Here is an 18639-nt window from a genome sequence, read left to right on the forward strand (position 1 = left end):
CACGCCATGCAATTCATGCTTGTTTCTAATGAATGTTGCTTCTTCTTTCCGCTATAAGGTGGCTGCTTGCGAGTTGATGTTTTTTCTTCGCATTCCGCATGCACGTGCGTGACAACCAGACGCCGCTGCGTTGGATTCAATTGGACGTGCTCACGCTCGAAGCATGAACGTATTCGTGCCACTTTCCTCGTTTGTCATTGTCACGCGAACCGTTCGATTCCTTTGTGATCGATGTGTTCGTTCTTCGACTCAATGGCAGTTCATTGTGTTCGTTCAATGGCAGTTGAATAAAACGTACCACTGGCAGTGGGATTCGAACCCACACCCTCCGATTTCCGGTCAGAAGTGTTACCCATTACGGCGGCGGCAGTGGTGGTGGTGGTGGAACTGCTTGCCGTAATTGGCCACGCTCAGGCGCGTGACGTCACAACTATGCCACAAAGTGCGTCCTTGGCCGACTTCACACGGAACTGTGCCGACATTTGTGTGAAAGCGTCTGAGGAAAACACCCAGACTGCACAGCTGGCGTCCGGATTCGAACGACCGTGCCAGCTACCCTATCTTTAACGTTCCGTGTATACGTCCTTCTATGTCAGTTGCCTCATCTAGTGCTATACGATGTGGTAGGTACGGATTGCTCTGTAGCCAGGTTTTTCACTTTTTTGGAATACAATACAATGAGGCAAACCGCTCGAATCCCTACGTTATCCCCCCCCCCCCCCCCCACACACACACACTAGAATACAATACAGTACAGTGCATGTCGCAAAATCTTTTAGTCTCAAATACTAAATGAAATTTGCTTTACTTTTTACTAACTTAGGTACTTGGTAGAAGTTTATAGCGAATGGCTGCCGGCCTTGCACATTGACAAGGACCCCTCTGCAAGGGATGGGTGCAATTTGCGCAGATGTTCTGATTGAGGAAAGGGAGGTATTACAGGTATTACTCACATTAGAGGTACGAAAGGTCGAAATTTCCCAAAATGCAGATTGACACACGTCTGGGGCATCTTCAATCTACGTCGTCGAGTAAAATGGCCTCTGCTCCACTAAGTCACCCTCATGCGAAATAAGTGTCAGCGAACTCGAGACGCCCGGCATCGGAACATCCGGTCTCGTAAACATTTCGAATTAAATGCATTCTTCGCGTGCCCGTGTCCGAAATTTAGATTCAACCTGTCTCTTATTCTCTTTGTCCTCGCCTCGTGACTAAAATAAAGGACATTTTCTTCTTCCCACCCGTTTCCTCCATAAGCTTATCTCCTTTCGTGCCGTTCACATCTGTGCTTCTCATGACGGACTGTCACCGACTCAACTCGTCACAGTCGACGTCAGTGTCCCGAATCACACGCGGGCTCTAATTTGAAAATGGCTCGCCTCTTTTGTGTTGAACACTAATTACAGTCCTTCGTTATTTTGATATAAGCGCCAGTAGATCTCCTTTGTTTTCAACGAACGATACCCGGCCTTTGTTCACGATTCTCATGCGTGATCATGCCGAGAAAATACGTGTGTGCGTGTTGACAAAACGTGTGTGCGTCTTATGTATTTAGCCTCTTGTCCTTATATTTTCTTGACGATTGAGCCCTTTGCAAGCATTTTAACGAAAGAAAATCAATGAATGGCCGATATTACAGACCTGGTCATGTGAAAGAGTGCGACAGCCCAAAATGACTGCCTGTCTTTGAGCACCTTCGGAAATGATACAGCCGAATATTTCCGTCTTCGTCACTTTTGTCACAGACGCGTCAACATTCCGAACACGAACTTACTATACTCTCGAGACCATCCTAACCACTTCCCCACACTTTGTCTGCCGTGTCGTAATCGCGACACCATTCAAATCGCTAGAGGGCGTTACTTAACATTCCCCTTTCCTCCAAGGAGCAGTCGAGACGTCTGGGTTCAAGAGTGCACAGTGGGGCAGCGAAATGAGAAGTGCCTCTTCGTTTTCTTCTTCTCGTGTTATGAGAAGAAAAATTATTCTCCAAAGCAAAGACACGGAGCTCGAGGCGTCCCTCTCGGGAATGAAAAGGGCAAGAAAGACTCCCGGGCTAAAAGCGACTAAGAAATTGAGAAACTTTTGAAAACATGAAGTGAGGAATTTCGGGAACAAAAGTCGACGGAGGTAAACGCACAGATGCACACAAAGCTCTCTTGAGATATATGGGAGTAGGAATATATTCGACCGGAATGGGAAAAAAGGGCACGCTGACAAGAATGGACGCTGTCACTTCTTTCGGGTTTTGTTTTTAGCATTCTTCCGCTTGACTATTTTTTCCTCTCTCACTTTTTGTATCAAGCGAAACGCGTTTGTAACTGTGTATTCACATCCTCACGACATCCTCACGGAATATTCTAGTAGAAAAAGAAAAAGCTAAAACACTGCTCACAGAGTTCCGTGCCGTGTTATGTCGAGCACTCACACAGTGCGGAATATCGGGAGTGGCGAACTGCGCATTTAGCAGACGACACCGTCAGCGTAATACCGTGCATTTGCCTTGCATTTACCTTGTGTTCACACGAGCGACATCCTCGCGGAATATTCTAGTGGAAGAAAAAGCGAAAACACTGCTCACAGAGCCGAAGTTCCGTGCCGTGCTATATGTTGAGCATTCACACAGTGGCGTACTGCGCATTTAGCAGACGACACTTAGCAGACGACACTGTCATCGTGTTTTCCTGTCGTCTGCTACGGAATATGTTGTGGCTGTGTAGCAGGATATTCCCCACGGTTAGCAGTGTACGTGAAGACACGACGTTGAGCGTTCGCGATCACGTGACAGCAGAAAGCTATGACGCTTTTCGCATCTTCCGCTTCTAGGGGAATATCGCTCGTGTGAATACACGGTAAGTCGAATGGTTTGAGAAACAACGTCGTAGTTTCAAGGACTGCTCTTGACCGCTGTTCCGTGGAGCCGAGTTTTTCTATTGATATTTGTAGTGTCATGCTGCGCCATCTCCCGTTGCTTCAGAAACTTCCCATTTGCCGCTTAATTCTGATAAGAAACAGATAATATTTCTAACGAAAGAAGATGAAACCGAAAGCAATTTCAGGATGTTGTTCTCAATGCTTCTCCTGCTCGACATTGCGGTCCGAATATCAAGATCAACTCAACTTATGTGTGGTTCAGTGAGAACGGCAATGTTCACAGAAATTCTCGAGAACGCACAACGTCAAGTTCTTCATTCAATCGACGATGAGGATAAGCGATAGATAAAACGGTTCACATACTCTTTTGTCAGTGCTTTCTTGCTAGGCAAGTGAACTATACATACTAAACCCGAATACTTGCCAATATCATAGCGCCTGTGGAGTTGTTTCATGCTGATGGTCAACAGAATTGAAACATTTGATCGGTATTATTGGTTATAATTCTCATCATAACTTGTACGACACTCTCAGCGCCTGACACGCAATATTTCGCGTTGCAGACGACGTTCGTGAACAAATTGTACCGTGCCACAGGATTGTTGCTGCGTTTAGCCAGATTCGGATGCGTACCGTTAGGACGTGCAGACGACGAAGTGAGGAAAAATAAAAGAGGATAACGTAAAAAATAACATTGCCAATATCCTGCTATTGAGGAACGTCGTAATGAACACCATACTCGATCGCCATAGCCGTGTCTGCTTTGCGCGGCAAATTTGAACGACACCAACGCCACGCAACGTCGAAGCCGTGCACAAACTCCCTCAGCCACAACCATCGCTCTTGGCGACAAACTATTTTTAAAAATCATCCCTCCTCTTCCGTCATCTCAATCTGACCAGAAAACATTCCTCTGTCAGGAGGGCACTGACAATCGTGCTCGCTTTGTAGCTTGCCGCCGGAGCAACGCCACAAAAACCTTCTTCCCTTTCTCCAATCATCCTCCTTACCACGCGTGCGCTCTAAAGAAAAAAAAAATGGCCGCCACTTCCCACGACGCGCGCACGGTGGCGCTACGCGCGCGACGCTTCCACCAATCGCGTCTCTGGCGCGCGAGACGTGCCCGTCGGGCGTTCAGCAACGACAGTCGCGATTCAGCAGATGCGCTGCCTGGATAACGATTCAGCGACGCTCTCGTTGTTTTTGGGAGCCCATCTCTTTTGACGGTAGTTACGTGTTGTTGCTGGTGCTTTGAAAGAAAGAACGCCTGTGTGAGTGTGTGGAATGCGTCCAGTGTTGTTTCCGACGTGTCGTCATTTGCGACATTGGTTGTGATTGGTCCGATCAGCTGAGTGGTTTTGTGTTAGAAAGGAATTGGTTGCTGAGTGCGTGCGAAGCGAAAGACTCGGAGGTGCTGACAGGGTGAGTATTTCGGTGTGCTTCGAGGAACATATAATGATCTTTTACTGTCATTTATACACTCTTCCGCCATATCGGGGTCTTTGGGAGTTCTCTAGTAGGGCTTTCCGTACACCCCTCTAGTTTTTTTTTTTTTGCGTCAGCCCCTTAACATTCTTAGATTGCCCAATACAGCGGAGCAACAAATACATGTACCTATAAACATGTATCCATAAAGATATTCCACCACCCTCCCTTGGAAGCTCGGTATACACCCCCCAGAGGACGATTTCTGGGAAACCTACTTCTCTATAGCAGAAGGTGGGGAATTAGGGGGCTTAACCCCGAGGAATTCAGAGCGTTGATACCGGGCCGTGTGCAAACAAATGCACCGTACATCATCATACGTGATGGATATGCAGACCACGCGCCTTTATTCGTGTCTTTCATCCGATGTGACAGCGCAGTGGAATGAGGAGCAAACACCCGTTTGTACATCATCCACACTCCCACCAGACCTTTCTGCCGAGATCAACATCACCCAGATGCAAAGTCACGCACGATATCGCGGGAACGTTTACGCTTCTTTTATTGTCTGTGTCGCGTATATATCTCGCGTCGTATAGTAGCTTTTATAATTTGTATAAGCTTATTAGAATACTAATTGTTGGGGATGGGGAATGTACTTCTTGTTTGTTTTGGGCTGTTTGTTTGTCTGTTGTTTTGTTTGGGGAGTAGCAGAACTAGTCAGGAGACAAGTTCAATTTCTCCCTGGTTTTCTTTTAAATAATCAATCAATTAACCAGAATATCAACTGGATGCACTTCCTGTTGGTCTCCTGAGGCACTGGAGGAACATATGAGCGTTATATATTCTGTACTCAAACAGATATTACTTCGTCACCAGATTTCGTGCAAAAGAAGCGACCCTTCTACCCATGCAGGAAAAACTAGCACTTAAAGCTACTTAATCCTTCCTTTACCGTGAGCGCTCAGCAGTCGTGCTGTCTCCAAACTGCTTAGTCATTCTTGCTCGAATGCGGCGAAGCACTTCGTCGTCTTTGCACCATTCACGATAAACTCGCAGTCGCGATTAGCGTATTATTGAAGCGATTTCGCGAAAACACGCCGCTTTTTGTCTTCATCGAATAATATCTACGAGGGCCACAACCTTACGAGAGTTGTGAGACATACGTTGCTACGATAAGGTACGCAAGCCAGTTGAGTGATTCACGACTTCCAAATACAACTGGTTAGTGCGCCGAGAATATAACTCTGAGCACGCTAGAAAAAGGCATCAATAAAAAGTTGGCGATTTAGCGTAGTGAGACAACTATGATCAAAAGGTTACGGATGCTACAGAGGAAGTTCGGTGGATCGTAATTTTGTCCACCCGAAGGTTCCCAAATCAATCGCTCAACGCGTCTATAAGCGACTGGCTCCAACAAGTCGGTGGACTTATCGACCCGGGTCGAACCCTTAAGCTTACCTTAAGTCTTAGGCTAACTAAGAACGTTACCAACGGACTCGCACAGGCCGGTTACTGAAAATGAAAAACCATAAGAGATATAAAAGAGAGGCCGAACACGAGGGTCTTTCAACGTTCTCGTTTTCCCCCTCGTAGCGTTAAAGTGTGTACGTTAAAATTTTCTATATAGGTACAGAGCGCGACAATCAGAGTGTGGAATAAAGCGAAGGACTCCTGCGGGTCACTCTTTTCCTTTTTGCGCGAGACATGCTCGGCGCGAGCTCTTCCCTGATTGGCTCTCCTCTTTACATATCAAACGAGCCAATTTTCTTCAAAAAAAAGGAAAACCATGCCAGGTCTAATGACGCTCCTTTCAACGATGTCGCCTTCGTAATTTTCTCACGGCCCTAGAGTCGCCCGACACGGGTAATTGTTGAAAACGCGGGAAAAACATGCGTCGCTAAAAACAATTTGTTCCGAGGGCCGGGTAACTACCAACGTCTTCTTACGTCTTTTCCTTCTTTCTTTCTTCCTTGTCATTAAAACGCACGCTCATCCCTACGGCACATATTTCTTTTATGCGGTGTAAACAACGAATTAACCCTTTTATTGCAATTGACAGGCAACTCCACAGCCACTCTTGCTTTTTTGCCGTGCTTTACACTCCACACTTGGAAGTGCAAAATAGCGTTATCTTACGTTATCTTATCTTAATATCACGTGTACTCGTTCATTGTCGACGTTTTAGCCGTGGCAGATCTGTCGTAGTATTGCGTTATATGAACACGCGCGGATCCGAAGCCGAAACAGTGTGGAGTCTGTCATTAGTCCTTGGGACGAGCTGCTCCGGAACTCTTTGCTGTATACTAGAACCCAGTGATGGCCAGTAGTTAACTACATGTAGTTAAACTACTAGTTAAACTACCTGATTGTAGTTAAAAAGTAGTTATCAACTACTTGCAGAAATGTAGTGTGCAACTACTAGTTAAACTACCATTTCGAGTAGTCAATTACAGTAGTTAGGTTACTGCAGGCGCCAACTACTTCCGATTTTGCCGCAAGCTTTACGGCACGATTGTGCTTCCGACTTTTACCTTGAGCTACTTGTTTGATGAGAACGGAGGTGCAGAGCAATTGTGTCGTGCATGTGTACTAAATTTTCACTTTTATCACTGCTTGTGATTCATATTTAGGGGGCTAAGAACGCTATAGAATGGGATTGGTGTTGATGGACAACGTTAAGTAGTTATAGATGTAGTTAAACTACACTGCAGTAGTTAAAGAAGTAGTTTTAACTACCTCCCCTGAAAAGTAGTTGAACTACTAGTTAAACTACTCCATCGCAAAGTAGTTAGTAGTTATAGTTAAACTACTGTAGAAGTAGTTAGTGGCCATCAGTGATGGCCACTAACTACTTGGGTTGGGTTGGGTTAGGTTAGGTTAGGTTAGGTCTATTACCACTAGGTTAGGTCTCCAACCACTTTTTGGGCGCCTTGCGAATCTTTAAAGATGGCACCAAGATACTTGCATTGAAGTTAACGAGCGTTTGCTGTATAGAACTTTTGAGCTAATCCTCTTGCGGTATCCAATTGAACCGAGCACTCCGCTTGTAAAAAAAATGTTTGTACACATGGACTATACCTGCGTGTCTTTGAATAACCTATGACCCTCTCAGTATGACCATGGTTAAATCTAGCTCAGCAGTGGTGTCCTAAAGGTACTGCTCCCCTTTCTGGACACTGCGATGTTTCGGTCCGCACTGTGAGGCTAATCGGCATATTCGCCGATCGAAATACCGCGAGCCGTGGGGTGGGGCATCGCCTTTCGTGACGAAACACCACGCTCATCGTCATTATGAAAATGAAACGTTGTTATTGCGCCATCCTCCAAAACATGGGGTGCCCAGATTTCAGTACACTTTAAATGGACTTTGAGGACTTTTAGAGTGCATACTGAGAGGATTTTTAAAAGGACACTCCAAAGTGCACGTTTAAAGGACTTTCAGGTTGGGCAAAAATTGATGCGCGGAGCGATCACTGTTGTCAAGGGTGTCAGGTGCGAAATACCATTCTCAAACGACGTTGTAGCTGACAAGACCTCGGCAATGCTTCAGATTCGTTCCAAAACTCGTCTTTCGCATCATGAGAACTTTCAAGACAAACCGTGTCTCACGGACACAACTTTTTTTTTTTTAATTCCGTGTTAGCGCGCCACGAAGCAACTGTAGCTATGACGGGCGTACAGATTTGGACAGATGGAGAGAGGACGTGCAGCAGGAAGGAGTAGGGGACAGGGAGGGGGAGGGTTAGTATTCGTCCTGGGCCGACTTCATGGGGGAACTGTGCTGAAATTTGTCTGGAAAGTCTTCGGAAAACCTAAGGAAAACCTCAGACAGCACAGACGGTGGTAGGATTCGAACGCACCACCTACCAGTCTTCAACACGACCTTTGCATGCCGCTGGTACGGACACAACTGTAGGCGGGTACACGAAACGTCTTTCGTTTTCAAACAATGCGATTCCGTTGCTTTCTTTTTCTAATTCCCTATTAGCACCGTGGAGAAACTTGTGGCTATGAGCAGCGTACAGACGTGGAGAGAGGACATGTATCCGTGTATTCACACGAGTGACATTCCCCCAGAAGCGGAAGATGCGAAAAGCGTCATAGCTTTCTGCTGTCGCGTGAGTGCGAGCGCTCAACGTCGTGTCTTCACGTACACCGCTAACCGTGGGGAATATCCTGCTACACAACCACAAGGTATTCCGTAGCAGACGACAGGAAAACACGCTGACGGTGTCGTCTGCTAAGTGTCGTCTGCTAAATGCGCTGTACGCCACATCCGATATTCCGCGCCGTGTGAATGCTCAACATCACACGAGACGGAACTTGGGCCCTGTGAGCAGAGTTTTCGCTTTTTCTTCCACTAGAATCTTCCCTGAGGATGTCGCTCGTGTGAATACACGGTATAAGGAGCTAGAGACAAGGAGTTAGTATGCGTCCTCGGCCGACTTCAGAGTGAACTATGTCGACATCCGTCCGGAAAACCTCAGACAGTATACAGCCTACGGTTATGATTGTAACCCTCCACCTCGCAGTGTGTTCAGCATTTGCTTGGAGCTACTTCACGAAGGTATTGCGCTTGAACCTATATAGTACCACGAACAATCCAATGTTGTGTGCACTCGGCTATGCCGCTGGTGCTTATAAGTCGCGTACACACGTTAATTGCGAATGGGATTGTCCCCCTTCCATCTGTGTCGCATCGATTAGTTCGTCTCCCAGCCATCCATCGAGACTCCGTGCGTGCATCTCTTCGAGCTTGGAAACGCCACGAGGCTCGAAAGACGTCTCCCCGGCGACGGACGAGGGGACGCGAATTCCCCCAGCGCCTCGGTTGGTCACTTTCCTCGTGGACCGGTATGTATATACCAACGCGGATAGAGCAGGGCTGGTATAACGGCTACTTGAGTGACTCAGAGTCGTCATGTTGGCACGAACGGCTTGGACGATGGTTCTAGTCGGCTTTTTTTAGAAAGGTTCACTCGCGGTAAGCTTCCAAGCTTGGGTACCTTTGCCGTTTGATCCTTTGGATGAGTACCCTTTAGAAACAGCGAACAACGAAAGGCTTCATATAAGCCGACAGGCCATCGACACATAGTGGCTCTGTAAAATCCCGATCGTCTGCGGATAAATTTGAATTGCTACAAAGCACAACGCAGCTTCCCCGTAAGCCAGTGGCTCCCAAACTGTGAGTCGGGACAATTTCCGAGGAGGGTCGCGAAGCGGCACACAAATTTAAAAAATAAAATAAAAAAATGCCATGCCATGTCCGCTATTCTGCGTTACTACGAAGCCCGTGGCAGCTGACCCGGAGGTTTCTCATAAATGCGCTCGCATGCGGGGTACGCGAAGATTTCGATGCATCACACAACCTCGCTTTCACGCCTGATTCCACTTGTGCACGAGGACCCAAGTCTATGTCGTGAGGAAGGTCCGCTCGCTCCAACTAAAGGCCATAGCGTCTGCGTCTATCGCGGCATACGCGCACGCTCAGATTTCGCGGTGCACCGCGTAGTGGCGTCTTCTCGAATTAGAGCGGACGCTAAGAACCTAAGAAAACCGTTTCGCGCGCGTTGTCGGTGGGCGAAGCACGCAGTCGTTAGCAGATCACGGCGCCGTATTTGCTCAGAATTAAGCGTTCGTTCGTGTTTGTGGTTTCACAGAATTTGTGTGCATCCAGCTGTTTAATAATGGAAGGATTTCGGACCGCTGTCAAACGAAAAAATCATCTCTGGAGTCCGAAAGCACGAGCGCTCCTGCCGTTCTGCGAGACTTTTTGGCCCAGAGAACTCGCTGTGAATGTATAGCTCAAATAAAACGTCAGCGTATCGTTTTGGCTAACGTTTGGCTATCATTTGGCTACCGTTTGGCACTGGGATCGGAAGACTCCCGGCATCGCGACGACGGAAACGGGAGGCCGCGACGAGGTCGTCTATATATTTATGGGCCGCGGGCGGCGAAGTTTTGGAGCCACTGCCGTAAGCAGTATATTGAATCATCAACAACATCTGAATTGCTGAGCTTTCATGCTGTGCTACAATAGGATTTCTTCTCATGACGTCACAACAGTGCAACGGTTCGCGACAGTCACTAGCGAAATTTGCCACCATGCATTGTGTAGGTTCACCTTCGTCTCATTTACCGTTCATTTGTCGTTTCTGAGTTGATGCACTGTGTGAATGTTATTTGTGCCGTTGTCCTCGTAATTTATAATAATAATTAAAACAAAATTGTCGAGGTTAATTGCCTCGTAAATAGCATCACGCCAGCGAGGGAAAACCGAAACAAAGTGTCGTGGTATACATTCATCACTGCGACGGTCTCACCTTTTCGGGAAAATATGATAAGTCAATCGCACTACGTCTTTCTACTCTATATCACGTCACATCTCTGATCGTGGCTTTGACAGCTCCCCTGTACCGTGTCGTTTTTCTATAGACCTGTTTCTGTGGACCAGGGGGCGCGAGTGAGCAGCAACGTCAGCGCCTCAAAATATGCAACGCGCGGTAGTTTAGCGGACGACGTGGCACCTTCAAATGCATGGCCTCGCGTTGTTCGCACTTGGTAAGAGACGCACCGCTTTTTCTGTGGGTTTCCTACAAGTCTTGTAGCCCTCCTTGGCGCATACCGCTTGAAACACCCGCTGATGGAACTCCCTAATGTTTGCACCCGTGGCCGCTTGGGCCCGAATTGGCGCTGTGCAAACTTTGCTGTAACAACCCTTATAGTGCGATGATGACTTCCAAGACGGAATGCGGACGCCGCTTGTATACTGTGTGGGTGTCTTCCCAGGGTTTGCCTCAGACGCTTTAAAGTAGTAGTTAGTTCCCTGTGAAGTAGGCCCAGGACGTACGATTCCCCCTTACGATAGTCGTGACGTTGCCCTCCTGAGCGTCTCCGACTACGGCAAGCAGTTCCATCGCCATCGCCACCACCGCCTCGTATATACTGCTTCCGTACTGCTTAAAAAAAAACAAAAAAAACTGGCTTTCGTGTTAGCGCCGCGAAGCAACTGTGGCTATGAGCGGTGTTCAGACGTGGACAGATGGAGCGAGGACAGCAGGAAGGAGGGAGACGGGGGGTTCGTAAATGCGTCCTGGGCCGGCTTCAAGGGGAACTCCGCCGACATTTATTTTTTCATTTCATTTCATTTATTTCCATTTCGAGTAGAAATGTGGACCAGCCACAAAAGGGAAAGGTCCCTGACTAGACAGAAAAGGAAATTATTTGTAAGGAAATCATTTACAAGGTGTCACTTTATTATGCAAGGTTATGTGTAACAATAGTTCCGTTAATGTTTTGCTTAAACCTATGCAGTGTTGGGCAGGCAAGCATGCAACAAGTATAGCTCCATGTGTTGAGGAAATGTGGCATTAAGTACTCGGTGGATTGCATTCCGTAGCTGGTACGACTAGCTGGATTCGTCCGGAAGGTCTGCCGGAAAAACTCAGGGAAAACCCGAAGCAGCACAGCCGCAGCGGGGATTCGAATCCCAGTCTCGTCGTGGAAAGCGATATCGTAATCACTATATGCCACGGGTGTTCTACTAAAATTACTTCATATCTTCTGTAAATAGCCGACTGCGTGACGATACGTCATTTGAACCTATACCGTCACAAAAAAATGTCTCTCTTGATTTATGGCTACAATGATATCTCCATCGTTCAATGGACAAAATGTCAAAGATGTGTGTGTGTGTGTGTAGATAATGCTTCTCACTTCGATCTAATCGGTCACCGCTATGCGCGTGCAATTGCAGTTTGGCACGCCATATCGCAAGGGTGCACGAAGGCAACAGACCCAAGTTTATTTCGGTACGAATTGATCGTTTTGTTGACACGGAGTTTTGTGCATTTCTGCCGTCAATAAAGCGGTGTGTCCCCGCGAAGAATTTCGGACGATATTAGGAGGTACGTAGGCCTCTTTGATGCCGTGGCCACTAATTGCCATGGAACGAGCTGTCCTTCCAGCAATTTACTTCGATTGTAAAGTAAAATAGTGATAAGGAATCATTTTGCAACGGCACACCCTACCTTTCTGCACCACCTCTTTGTGGAAATAAACGCAAATTAAATCGAATGATATTAAGTACTTAGGCAAAATAAATACGGCCGACGAAGTTGATGAATAAATAAACAAAAGTGTAAGGTATTTCCACAAGAAAACTTGGATAATGCTATGATGATAGCCATCATTCTGACTTTTCTCATTCCTTTCCAATGTTCATTGAACTGCGCTGAACTGAAACAAAAAACTCACCGCCAGAGGGCATTGCACTTACAGAATTTACATTACAGTCGTACTCTTTGACGTCAATACGTTAGGTCGGCAGCGCAGAAAAGGTCCTTGTTGTCAACGTGTTCATCAAATTGCTTTCGTCTGTTTGCGAAGAACAGGGCAGCCGAATCACTGTCGTATCTCATTTTAAACAACCTCGTCCGAATTCGTATCGGAAAAGTAGAGTCGCGTACATGGAATTGCCATTAGCAGACAATACATATGACGTGAGATGCCTCTAACTCTCTCTTTGTGTATGACGATGCCCGTATGGTTGGACCGGTCGGACGGGGAAAATTGATTCGCAACAAAAATGGCGACATCGAGCTCTTCACCGTTCAGTCGCTACGTACATATACAGCCTGTGCCTTTGATGCAGGGAAATCAATTGGAGCTTGCTACATTGCTACACACTCAGCAGTCCGACTGCACAGTTATAATGAGACCTCTGGAGTTCAGTTGGTGAATTATGTCGTGCGCTTCCTCCATGTTTAAGTGCCTCGGGTTACTAGTAAGAAAACAAAGCGAAGCATATCGAAAGTGATTTGTTGGCTTTTTGTTAAACAATCAGCTTTGTCAATTAATTCACAATCAATTTTGTCAAGTAATCAGCTTACGAGTTTGACGTGCAGCGCCGGAAGCCAACGCTGACAAAAAATGTTATCTTACTTATTTTATACTATATACGCTCAACGACATGGCACCTATATCACGTATTCAGGCCTTCTACAAATGGCAGTTTGTCGGACATTCATATATTTCATTCTTTTAGAGTTTTTAAGATGTATGTTTCTAATGTCAATTTACACTGACATCCGTGTTCAGATTCTGTCAATTTTGATAATTTTATTGCGTGACTATGCTCATCGTCGATTAGTCTCCGGCTGTCGATGAGCACAGAAAATAAATGCAAATAAATCAATAAAAACGTTCGTATATGCTGCACAAAAGGGGTCGGTTGTATTTCTCTTTTATATGACTGCAGCCAAGAAAGTTCGAAGACAAAGCTGATTTTCTGCACATAAATTTTACTGTGGGACAAACTCGCGCATTTTATTGCATTGTGTCCTATTTTGGAAGCAATGTTCCTCGGCCACGATGCACACTTGCCAACGTCGATGGACTGGATTCTGGAAATAGTCCTGGGCAATCTCGTCAAGTAGTGCGCGTGCATTACTTTCACGTCACTTTCCACGTCACGCTAAGGGTGGGTTCTGGATTCCTCGGAAGACAGGGAACGACGTCCACAGAGAACGTGTATCAAACGGTCGTGGCTTCATTACCATATGCGCCTGCTGAGTCGCTGAATGCTGTCTGTGGCGGATACGTCCTGAGGATACCATGTTGCGTTCCCCATATACTGTATGAAGGGGATGTAATTACACTGAACGCATCTTCCTGGAAACTTGGTTGCGAAACTCGACCGTTTTTCTTCAGGGCAAACCGAAGAGTCATCCGAAAAATAAAGCGATCAGCCATGTCATGTCATGGCATGGCATTGCATTGCATTGCTAGCTATTACCTGAATTCAATACGAGCCGACCGTCCCGGTTTCCGGTAACGGAGGAACTTGGAATATGCGTTTCGGTTTTCGTTACCTTTGCCATTCCACATATTCACGTTTATACCTTCGCGTCCCACATACTCGGAGGAAAATAATAAGACGAGGAGGTAAGACAAAACGGACAGTTTGTTTGTTTGTAGGGGAAAAAAAAACACAAGCCAGATAGTTGTTGTTACGACAATCACATGATTGCATCTTTCTTTGAAGGCTGCATATAGGAAGGAGAAAAATATCGCTGGATATGGAAATCGAGTTCAGCAACATTCGATAGCGTATAATAGGATCATATGGCCGGAATCTGCCGTAGAACGAAATAACGAATGTCGTGAAGAGCTCTTTTCTGAAAAGCTTCAATGCGATTGGCATCAGTAACGCGGACCGACGCGGCTACCTTGAAGGCCCTGACACCCTTACTTTTCTGTTTATCCATATTAGTCGTTACGTTACCCGTCCTCACTCGTCAACACGCGAATGGGTTTTTGTTTGTGAAAGCTCATGCACTCATTGTACTGCAACGACGTCGACCACAATCAAAGTGAAAAACAAGCAAATCAACAAACAAACAAATCAAAGTGTCCTGTCGTCTCTTTTCTCTGTCCCGTTCCCAGTGCTATACAGTCAACCCGATAATCCGACCGATACCCCCGATAATCTGACATACCCCCGATAATCTGACCGAACCCCCGATAATCTGACATACGCGCTTTACGACCATACTCCTGGGGAACAATGCAGTGAAACCTCTGCAAATCCCCCCGTTAATATGACAATTCCGCCTTATGACCAAAATTTTCGGCAACGACCATGGTCATAATAACGAGGGTTCACTGTATATAGTTCGTCATGCAAGATCGACCACAATGTCTCGTCGCATACCTGGGTAAATTACTTCTAAAATGTAATTAAATTACATTACTCATTACTCCAGCTAGAATTTAATTAAATTACATTGCTCATTACTGCAATTAAAATGTAATGAAATTACATTAGAATTACTACGAAAAAGTAATGACATTACAAAAGTCATTACTGCCAGCTTAATCGTAACGACGTTCAGGATGTGGAAATGCATTCTGGGCGTTGGAATTCTTTTAACTCTCCAGTTGGCAGCTCTCTTTCTGCCAAGTGCCAACACAGACTCGATTCTTTTGTAAAAAGTAGCGAGTAATATGTCATTAAAATGACCGCCCAAATGTAATTAAATTGCATTACAAATTACGTAATGTCAAAAGTAATGCGTTACATTACAAATTACCGGAAAAAGTAATTCATTACTGTAATTTCATTACAGTAATGACATTATTATCCAGGTATGGTCTCGTGCCCTGCTCTCTATTGCCCGCTGCGTATACAGATACAGAGAAACTCTGTATAGCGTGGACGTTTAATACGTGCGTACCCCAACTGTTGAGGAATGTGTCTGTTGATTCTGCTTTAATCTGGCCCAAGGTTTGTTTGCCATGCCTGTGTGTGTGTCTGTTTGCTCCGGGTCCCAGTCGCAGATTAGGAACCGTGTGGTGGCGCTCTTTTCAATGGTTCCTTGTCTCAGCGATTTCCTTCATACAGACTCACTCACCAAAGAAGAAGAAAAAGTGCCCTCTTTCGCCCCCTTTTGCTGGGAAGCTCACCGCTCGTTAATTTTGTCGCGCCGATCGAACGCTTCTTTTTTTTTTTTCTTCTTCTTCTTCTTCTTCTTCTTCTCCTTCTTCTTCTTCTTTTGTAACGGCGGGAAAGGATTCTTTTGAATGTATCGGACACGCTTTGAATGCGTTTCACACCGCAGCATATTTTACGAAAACAGGGGAGTAGCAGTTACTTCTTGCGAGGAGTTGATGACAAGAAGTCCCAGAGGTGACGCAGACCTTGGCCTCTCCACCCTGCTTTGATTACCGGACCCCTTATCATAATCATCATCATCTCTCATCACGTACAAGTGGCACTGGGGCAGCGCCCAGCCTGCTGGCCGGCATCAGCCCCATCTCATCATCGTATCTCTATTTGTGTGTGTGTGTGTGTTGCGAGGAGTTGTGTCACAAAACGTTTATTCTGCTAAGACGGCCAGGAGCACAACTCTAAAGAGACGACGAATATCGGTATACACAACATTTTTTAGTTTTCCTCGGGGGTTCCACTCCTTACGTAGAAAGCAGCAAAGCTATTGCGTGAGAAAGAAACCAGTGAGTTTAGCACAAATGGCTGAGTGAGCTGGATTGGATTGGATTGGAAAAAGAAAGAAAAATAAGGAGAACTGAGTGGAGCTCTGTGCCAGCGTTTCTTAGCAAGACAATACTCTCAGAGGATCATGATGGTGTTGTCTAATTGTTAACGAACCAACGAGGAATGAATCAAAGGGCTGTATTGGGGTATGACATAATTGAATAACTGATGCAAAAAAACGACGACAAGGATAAGAACAGGAACGACACAAGCACCTGCAGGTGCGCCATCTGCTGGTGCTTGTGTCGTTCCTGTTCTTACCCTTGTCGTCGTTCTTTGCAGCAGCGAGAAATGAAGGTTCGTGTCCTGGAGCCTGCACATATTGACATTTTCGTGAACTGCTTTATTTGCAATAACTTTTGGTCATTTGAAGCTGAAGAGCCTGTGTAGCCGCCTTTGGAGTTGATAGCATCAGCTATTGGTAAGGTAGATCCCAAGGTACTGTGTTCGAACCGGGGCAAAGACGCGAGAAACTTGGTTAACATGAACCAGACACAAAGAAAAAAAAAAGTCCCCCGCGAGAAACGTCAGACCCGAGACATTAACGTCCTTCGAGGCGGCGTGCCTAAGCAACTTGTACCCTGCCAACATTAAGTTGCTGGCATTCTCGACTAGGTTCGAACCCGCAACCTTGCGATTAGCATCTAAGAGACACACACACTGGCATTGCGTTGATTGGCAAGCTATGCAAGAGTAGTGCACTAGAACTGCACTTTGGCGCGACGGATGATCCATATTTTTCGGAACTATTCCTCCCGCAGCCGTGGTGTCTCTGTGGCACTGTAGTGAACCCTCGTTAATATGACCCCCGATAATCTGACATATGCGCTTTACGACCATACTCCAGGGGAACAATGCAGTGGAACCTTTGCAAATTCCCCCGTTAATATGACAATTCCGCGTTATTACCAAAATTTTCGGGAACGACCATGGTCATATTAAACAGGGTTCACTGTGTTCGAGACGGACTTAGAGCTGCTGCTGCCAGTAAGGTACAGTGCACCCTCGTTAATATGACCCCCGATAATCTGACATACGCGCTTTACGACCATACTCCTGGGGAACAATGCTGTGAAACATCTGCAAATCCCCCCCCCCCGTTAATATGACAATTTCGGGTTATGACCAAAATTTTCGGGAACGACCATGGTCATGTTAATGAGGGTTCACTGTATTCGAGACGGACTTAGAGCTGCTGCTGCCAGTAAGATACAGTGCACCCTCGTTAATATGACCCCCGATAATCTGACATACACGCTTTACGACCATACTCCTGGGGAACAATGTAGTGGAACCTCTGCAAATCCCCCCTCCCGTTAATATGACAATTCCGCATTACGGCGAAAATTTTCGGGAACGACCATGGTCGTAATAACGAGTGTTCACTGTATATGCGTTGTGCTATTCTATTGCAAAATGAAGATACTTTCAATGGGTGGGGCCTTATGTACTTTCCTCTGCCGTATATGTATCTATAGATCCCATCTGAGGCTCCCCCTCAATGCCTCGCATCGCAGGAATGCATTATGAGATTGTCCCGCCGCTTAACGATCTTATAATGGATCTTTAGCCGTGCATACATGTTCGCCTCAACCTCGGTGACTGGGTCACGCGATCCACGCGTAGAAACGTTGTTTAGGCATGTTGTCTCGGACGTCGCGCTGGGCGCAGGGGCGGATGCAAGGGCCAGGGGGGGTCCACATGCCTCGACTCGATCGGCCGCCCCCTGAATTTGTGTCGTCACAATGCGCTTGTAGTAAAAGTAGCGTACGTGGACGTGCTCGTATGTTTGAAAGCCTCGGCATTACCTTTTGTTGACGTCATCAGCCGTGGACCGTTGCTGAACTGCCCTTCAAACGGATGGCTACGATTCTATATCGCTTAAACAACCGGCATTGTCATCAACGTTTTTAATCGCGTACTCTCGTGTTAGGTAAACAACTACATTATTTGCGATGTCCCTTCTCCACAATCATTGGTACTATGGCGTTGCGAACGCGCGAATCTCGTCCTCTGATTGGCAGCCCTGCGCGGGTAATTGGCCATGTGGCCAAGAGTAGCATTAGGGGGGCGAACGGCCTCCCATCCGTCAGGCACAGAACCGGTCCCCATTGTGGGGCCTTCTACTTAATGGCGGGCCAATTTGGTCCTCTTTGATGATTAAATACGCGGATTATTGCTTCCAGGCCCTTTTGGGAAAGACACGGGCATTAAAGTCTATCTTGCTTCACGCGAGATGTACATACTAGCTGAAAAGCAGGAAGTAGTCGGATGGTTTACGC

At 46.4% G+C, this 18639-nt stretch overlaps 1 protein-coding gene across 3 annotated transcripts in view; it reads left to right on the top strand.

Moving 5' to 3' along the window:
• LOC135390658 (latrophilin Cirl-like) overlaps nt 1-18639 on the top strand; it is a 472208-nt gene that overhangs the window by 238702 nt on the left and 214867 nt on the right. The window contains exon 1 of one of the 3 annotated variants that reach the window (XM_064620457.1): nt 4013-4296. The exons of 1 other annotated variant lie outside the window; for it this stretch is intronic. The gene's annotated coding sequence lies outside the window, so the exon portion shown is untranslated. Of the gene's footprint in view, nt 1-4012; nt 4297-10825; nt 10864-18639 lie in introns of those variants that run through there. One more of the 3 variants, XM_064620458.1, reaches the window with a different exon arrangement.

The sequence above is a fragment of the Ornithodoros turicata genome, chromosome 4, assembly GCF_037126465.1.
Source record: "Ornithodoros turicata isolate Travis chromosome 4, ASM3712646v1, whole genome shotgun sequence".
Classification (NCBI taxonomy): domain Eukaryota; kingdom Metazoa; phylum Arthropoda; class Arachnida; order Ixodida; family Argasidae; genus Ornithodoros; species Ornithodoros turicata.